We start from the raw sequence: 7,741 nt of genomic DNA, 5'->3' as shown, positions 1-7,741 counted from the left end.
AACAAGAGCACACTTGGCTCATATTCAGTTTATTGTCCACTGTAACCCCCAGGTCCTTTTTTGCAGAGCTGCTGCCCAGCCAGTCAGCCTCCAGCCTGTACTGGTACATGGGATTGCTCCATCCTAAGTGCAGGACTTTTCACTTGTCCATGATGAACCGCAGGAGATTTCTTTTGGCTCAATCCTCCAGTTTAGCTAAGTTACTCTGAAGCTCTATCCTCCACGGTACCTACTACTCCCTACAGCTTGGTGTCATCTGCAAACCATGCTATTGCCCAGATCATTGATGAAGTCATTGAACAGCCCACGAGACATCAAGCCACTGATTAGTACCCTCTGAGCCTGATTGTTCAAACACTTTTCTCTCCATCTTACAGTCTATTCATCCAGCCCGTACTTCCTTAGCTTACCTGTGAGCATGTTGTCAGAGACCATATCAAAAGCCTTGCTAAAATCAAGGTACACCACATCAACTGGTTTCCCTGCATCCACAGATCCAGTCATCTCCTCATAGAAGGCAGTCAGGTTATTCAGCCATGACTTGTCCTTGGTGAGTCCATGCTGACTGTTCCTAATCAGCTGCTATTCCTCCAAGTGCTTAGAAATGGATTCCTTCAGGACCTGCTCCACGATTTTTCCAGGGACTGACATGAGGCTGACCGGTCTGCCAGTCTGTAGTTCCCTGGATCCTGCTTTTTCCCTTTCTGAAAGATGGGCACTATGCTTTCATTTTCCAACCATTCAGGACTTCTCCTAATCACCATAAGTTTTCAAAGATGATGGCCAGCGGTTCTGCAATTACATCAGCCAACTCCCTTAGCACCCTCAGGTGCATCCCATTCAGCCTCATATACTTGTACACATCCAGCTTTTTTAAATAGTCCCTATCCTGTTCTTTTGCCACTGTTGGATGCTGACCTCCTCCCCAAGCTGTGTTGCCAATAGTCTGGGAGCTAACTGCCTGTGAAGACTGAAGTGAAAAAGCCATTGAGCACTCAGCCTTTTCTGCATCCTGTATCACAAGGCTACCTCCTCCATTCTGTAAGGGACCCACATTTTCCCTGGTCCTCCACTTGCTCCTGACATACTTGTAGAAACCCTTCTTGTCCACATTGTTAATAAAGACATTAAAGAGAACAGGTCCGGGGATTGAGCCTTGTGGGTCACCACTGGTCACGGAGCACCATCATGGCGCTCCCTCAGCAAGTTTCAGTTCCCATCGCAGAGGTGGAGGAGGCTGCAATTCTGCTCCCTGTCTCCAGACTGGAATCGGATCCTTTTCTCCCCCTCTTTTCCTGCTTTTTGGATGTTTTATGGTGCAAACACAGTCGATTAGAGCCCTCAGTTTGCAATGGGGGCTCTGGTCATAGTGCAAATGATCCGATAACAATCAGGCATGGTGCATAGCACACTTTCCTGCCTGGAAAAGCCACAGCACCCTGTGCAACCATTTTCCTGCCCTTTTTGCAAAGGTTCTTAAGCACAGTGCACCCACTTAGCTTGCAGCCAACCAAGCCTTGCAGCTGTTACATATATATCTCCCAGAAAGAAAGAAATAAGAAAAATAGGTTTTTAAATATACGTTGCAATTATGGCTCTCTGGTAATCACTGGAATTTTGTATTGTAACACTGGGCGTGTCTATGCAAGAGGCTTTAATGTGCAGTAGACCAATCTATGCACTAAACATCACGATCTACACATGCAGATGCTTATTGTGCAGTAAATTGATCTGCTCCATGGTTAATTTGCCACCTGATAATACAGGTAACAAATTAGCTGTGGAGTAGCTGCTGAGCAGCAAGACACATTGAGACATCTGACTGGAAGCAAATTTGGTCCTTGTTAGCTGGGCAGCAGCGAGCGAGAGATTGCTACTGGCCCCCAGGAGCTGCCTGCTGCTGAGATGGGCTCCAATGGTGGAGCCTGGGCTGAGACAATGTCCCCCTACCCCGGCAGCAGGGAGCTCTCAGCCTTGGCTTTGTAATTGCAATGGGGGCTAAGAGATTGCTCCCTGCCCCCAGGAGCTGCCAGCTTACCCGGATGGGAGCAGTACTCTCTGGGCTTCTCTCATTGGGTCCAAATCTGCTCCCAAGAGACTTATTGCACAATATTTTTACTGTTCGGTAAATCCACTTCAAATTTACTGCATGTGTAGATGTGCCCACTGGTTTGGGAAAGAATAAAGTTATTTTATAGTGATCTGGCCAAAATGTAAAAAAAATTAAAAAGTGTTAAAAACCTGTAAAAAAAAATAAATTAGAGTTGGGGTTGAATTTCAAAATTTTTTTTTCAGGTTCCCCAACCCTGAAATTTAAAGCTAAAAATCTTGTTTTCATCAACCCAGTACATTTCATTTCACCCAAAATGTGCTTTGTTGTGCACCTCCAGTTTTGCATTCATTACTTATTCCTCTGACCACTCTTTTTAAAAATTTAAGTCAATGGCAAAATAAATATATAATTTTGAAAAGAAGAAAAGGAAATGTGTTTTAAAAGTATCAGATTTTTTTTTCTTTTCCAATAAAATGCAATTTTCTGTTTTTCTTTTGGCTGAAAGTATTGCCCAATTCCAACCAGATTCATGATAAGTAGCAGTCCATCTGAGACTGTTTGTTTCTTTTTTAAATTCTTTGTAAATCACATATTTGATGAAAAAAAGTCACCAAACTCAAGCACGTAGGAAAAATTGAAGGTAGAAAAAATGAAATGGTTAGGCAGTTTAGCTGTTTATTTCTTAACCTGTCAGTATATGTTATTTGGAGCTGAAAACAGAAAGGAAATAATAATGTGCCTTACACAGAATGATGACAAGAGAGGAAATACAGCATTCACAGGCAGTGTTCAGCTTTGTAGAAATATTGACATTAGACTAAATCCAGCAATGGCAAGATGGTGAATCTGCCATCATGTGTGAAAGAGATGGGATTTTTCCTAACAATGACTGTTGTCATTAGTTAGCATTGTGTTTTTGAACTGGGAATTACAAAGTCAACAATAATATCCAAGTAAATGAAGCTATTAAAATTTAATGTATATTCTTCATTTTAAAGACGTAGGTCACTGCCTAAAGAACAATGTCAGATCTTTAATGCCACACTTCAGATTGGTGCAGCTTAAACCAGTTATGGAGTAAAAATATTTCTCCCCAGAATTCCAAAAGGAAAAACCCCATGATGGTATAGAGATACATATAATAATAGATGTCAAAAACTGGCAATAGGATATGTGAACTTCAAAGGAAGAAATAAAAAAAGTAAGAAACTACCTCATTTCAAAAACTCTCTAATTCTGATTTCCAAATAATATTTAAATGTATTACTTTCGTACATATTCCAACCCCTTACAAATTTCAGTCCTCTTAAACTGCATTTTGTTTCAGTCTTGTTCTTGTGTAAGGTATTTAACAGATATTCTTATTCTTTCCCTCCATTAAACACAGGATAATTATGTTTTAGGCATGTTTCCACCGGAATGAATCAAATATGTGGTTAATATATCACATTCTCTTCAGTGTTCCCTCTGATCCAGCATACAAAATGTTAATCTTTAGCAAAACGTTGAAGCCAAATACTGTAGAAATGCTTGTAAATATGACAGTGTTAGTAAAAGGTTGAGATACTATTAATATGGCAGCGGGGAGGGGGTGGAATCCTGGCCCTATTGATAGCAATGGCAAAATTCCCACTAACTTCAGTTGGAAACAGTTTCATCCAAAGACATGAATAGCACTTCAAGAGAAGTTAAGTTCTATAACTACTATTTCTCTGTTATGGTTTTATCTGTTTGATTTATTTGCCACCTGTTCCCTAAAAGCCCAAGGGCTACTTACAACAAAAGATCAAAGACCCACCCCCCTTATAAAACACAATAAAATATCAAAGTAAGAAAGAATAACAAAATGTAATTCCAGCCTAACTAACTCAATGCTATTCTTATCAATATAAAAATGTATTTAAAAAATTCTCAATATTGTGGATTTATTAAAAAATCCTCATGGTAGGAATTGATTTTTTAGTAACAAGAGCAAATCTACTGCTGTTTCATAACTATACACTACAATCGAGCCCTAAAATGTTAATTTTCACCATATTTATGGTTGATGCTCAATACTCCATGTAAAAAAAAATCATCAGCTTCACCAACCCCATAATATAAGGAACAATGTAGCTCTAGAATAAATTTTCATCTTACTAAACACAGGAACAAAAGCATAATATAATGTGCTGTTCAGCTTAACATAAAATGTACCATCTGGTGGTTACCTTTTATTTGGCAATGATATATAATTGCATTATTATAAAAAATTTTATCTGTTAATTACTGGGTGCATATACACATGAAATTGTGATGCAGTAAACTCTGGAAAATATCGTGCTGGAGTTCATTATTCCTGGGTGCTGTATTTGAAGGTGCTTCTAAAACCTCACCATGTTGAGGTGGGTTGTAGGAGCCCTGACTGGGAGGGACTCCTGGGGGTCAGCCTGCCAGCCCAGGGATGCTCCAACCCAGTTTAACATGCTGAAGAAGCACTGGCTGGGTACAAGGGTGCTCCAGTGTGGGGCTAGCTAGCAGGCAGCCCCTGCACTGAAACACCCTTGTGACCCAAACAACTCCACCAGCGTCTACATGTGCATTGCTGTGCACTAAAGAATGCCACCATAGGATAGTACTTGTGTTTACAAATACCTACTTATGACATAGTAAATTAGTTTACTATGGCCTAATAGGGCCATACGTGTAGACACTGAGACTTTACTGTGGAGCTAATTAGGCAACTGCAGTAAACGTCTCATGTAGATGCACCCACTAAAAACTAAAATAAATCTCATACTCAAACTATATAATATAAAATAAAACCACTACAATAACTGGTGGAGAAATTCTACCAAATCTAAAAAGTCTATCTTGTACCCAAAAAAATAAGCCTAGTGCCCACGTCTATACAAGGCATTGACTGTGCAGTAGCCTGAGACTACTACACAGTAGTGTCACATGGCATATACCGTTATGCAACATTACTACACAGCAGTTTTGGGGCTACTGCACAATAGCATCACAAAAAGCCATTTGACGGCACTACTGTGCAGTAATTTAGGTCACTGTGCAGTCATTGTACTTGCTTATACAAGCTTCCCAGCCTGTTCCCTGCCCAGCTCCACACTCACGAAGCTGAGCAGGGAACAGGCTCCTGAGTATCTGCCCTGCAATCATGGAGTGGAGGCTGGGAACTGTCCTGGACAGAGGCAGGTCCCAGCCCCGTGCCCTAATCAGACAATCGAGGCACACAACTTCAAAAGAGATGCAGGGGTGGGATAGGTCTCAGCTCCCTGTCCTGAGATGCCAGTGGAGCAGCTAACAGTGAGCTAGCTGCTAGCTACCCCACCAGTATATCGGGGCAGGGAACTGGGATCTGCCCCTCCCCTGCAGTTCTTTCCAAGACCCCTGCCCCTTATCTAGGATCCAGGACTAGGAGCTCCCTTCTTCTGGGCAGGGGGACATTGTCCCCACCCCAGCAGCAGCAAGCCCCCGGGGCAGGATGTAATGTCCCAGCCCTGGCCAGGAGACAGCTGTCTCTTGGCCTGGTGCTCCCTACCAGCTCCTAGACTAGCACCCAGGGGGAGCCTAAAGCGCCCCCTGGTGGTGGCAGAGACCCATTGCAGGGCCCCAGAAAGTGGGAGCAGTTTGCTGCCATTAGCAGTAAATCTGCTCCCATTTCCCTGCATGTGTAGACATCTGCCTGGGAGTGTTTACTTGTTAGTAGTTTACTTGCAAGTAAACTGATCCCAGATCAAATGCATGTGTAGATGCACCACCTGAGTACATCATTTCCACTGTCTGTACCTCACATTTATCCATCTGAAAAATGGGAACAATAAGAGGAACCTCTTTGTAAAAGACTTTGAGGTTTTCTGAGGAAAAGAGCTATACAAGAGTAATTTTGTTATTAGTTCATATTTAATAACATTTAGTCTGGCACCTGCTTCTTTCAAATAATATTTCTCATATTTTGTGATTATGACTCCAGATCAGATGTTAAGAACCTGACTCATTTATACTATTTATACACCTACATAGCTCTTGCAGTCTGAAGCAATCTTCAAGTGCTCCTTATAGTCTCTGCAGTACAGGGCATTCACAAAGTACACTCACAGAGGATATTAGGAAGCCTTGGCTTAAATGAGAAATTATAGCTTGAAGTGAAGAATTTTTAAAATTCTTAATAATTAATATGAAATCAGGCTTAGAGAGTAGTAATAATTTGAGGCATAATAATTTAAGCAATGAACCAAGAGGATATTGGACAAGCTAAGGTTCCCCTTCCTCCTCTCCATGTGGTTGAACAAGAGCAGGACATGTGTAAATGGCATTCACTGGGCACGTCTATACATGCAGTTCATATAACTGAATAAACTCCAGTGCAATTTGAGCCAAAGTAAACTAATTCCAACATCACCATCTGCACATGTATTTAAGTGCAGTAATTTACTCTGCCGGTGCATAGTACCTGTGTCTGATGGGACTATCTGACAGCACTGTAAATTAGTCTACACCTACCCCATTGCTGTGCATGTATAGACAGTGATGCTTTACTGCACAGCAAATTAGTCTACTGCACCATAAAGTGCACATATAGACTCATCCATTTAGTCCCAAGGACAGCTGGAGAAGCAGCACCTCTTGTGGTTGCTGAAGGGACAACAAGTCAAATAGTGGGAGGTGTAGTGGTAGCATGCTTTAGGAGTACAGGTAAGCCTTATCCAGGGGTGGACAGCCAAGCTCCATTTTCCCAGCAGCCCCTATCCATGTCACGCCAAACAGTTTCCATGGAAACCCCAGGAGTGGCAGGGAAAGGCTGTGGTTTCCATGAAGACTGGCCCAAGCAGTACTGGCAGGGTACATGACTACTGAGTGGGGAGGTGTTCCAGAGCTCAGGCTGGGATCTTGCAGAAGAGTATTCTGCCCAGGCTCCAGCATGATCTTTCACCAGGACAAGATCCCAGCCACGAAGCAGCTCCCCACCCAGTCAGCGCTGCTTGGGCCAATATCCATGGAAACCCCAGCCCCAGCTGTCATAGAATCTTAATTCTATAAGAAAAATAAATATTAGGCAACACTGCAATAGCTCTGCCTTCTTGTTAGAGTAAAACATAAACAGAGAAATAGTACATTTTTTATCAAGATGAATGGACGAGGCAGTTTTCATGGGAATACAGGTCAACATTTCCACTATTTTAAACAAAGCAAGTGACACTGATGTCTACTCTATCGGCTAGAACTTGTCACTTGCATTACATGAATAAGTTGAAGGCAAAATAATTGTGTCCTGTTCAACCTTTATGTTTAAAGAACTGCAAAAGAAATCACAAAGGTATATACAGAAAATGTAAGGTGTTGCCTGTGAGATTACTTGTCTAATCATCTTAAATTACCACTAAATCCATATTGTGCAGCAGGAAACTGTAGACACTACCCTGTGTTTTCCATGTCCATTGATACTTTTATTTGACATGCTTTTTGTTAAATAAAATTTAAATTTTGGGTTATTTTAAGATTGGCAACCAGTTCATATTTTTTTCTTCTTCTTCATTTTAATATATTTAGTGAATACCAAACACTCTTACAAGTCTTTTCAAAACGTAAGATTTTGGATTTTGAAAAATCAGCAGCCAAAGGTTTATTACATATTGCATATTTATTTATTTACTCTTTTATTTGATTTCTATGCTGCCATTTCCAACA

Source organism: Crocodylus porosus, unplaced genomic scaffold (genome assembly GCF_001723895.1).
Source record: "Crocodylus porosus isolate Cpor-Errol unplaced genomic scaffold, CroPor_comp1, whole genome shotgun sequence".
Classification (NCBI taxonomy): Eukaryota; Metazoa; Chordata; order Crocodylia; family Crocodylidae; genus Crocodylus; species Crocodylus porosus.
Note: the sequence above shows the minus strand (reverse complement) of the source record.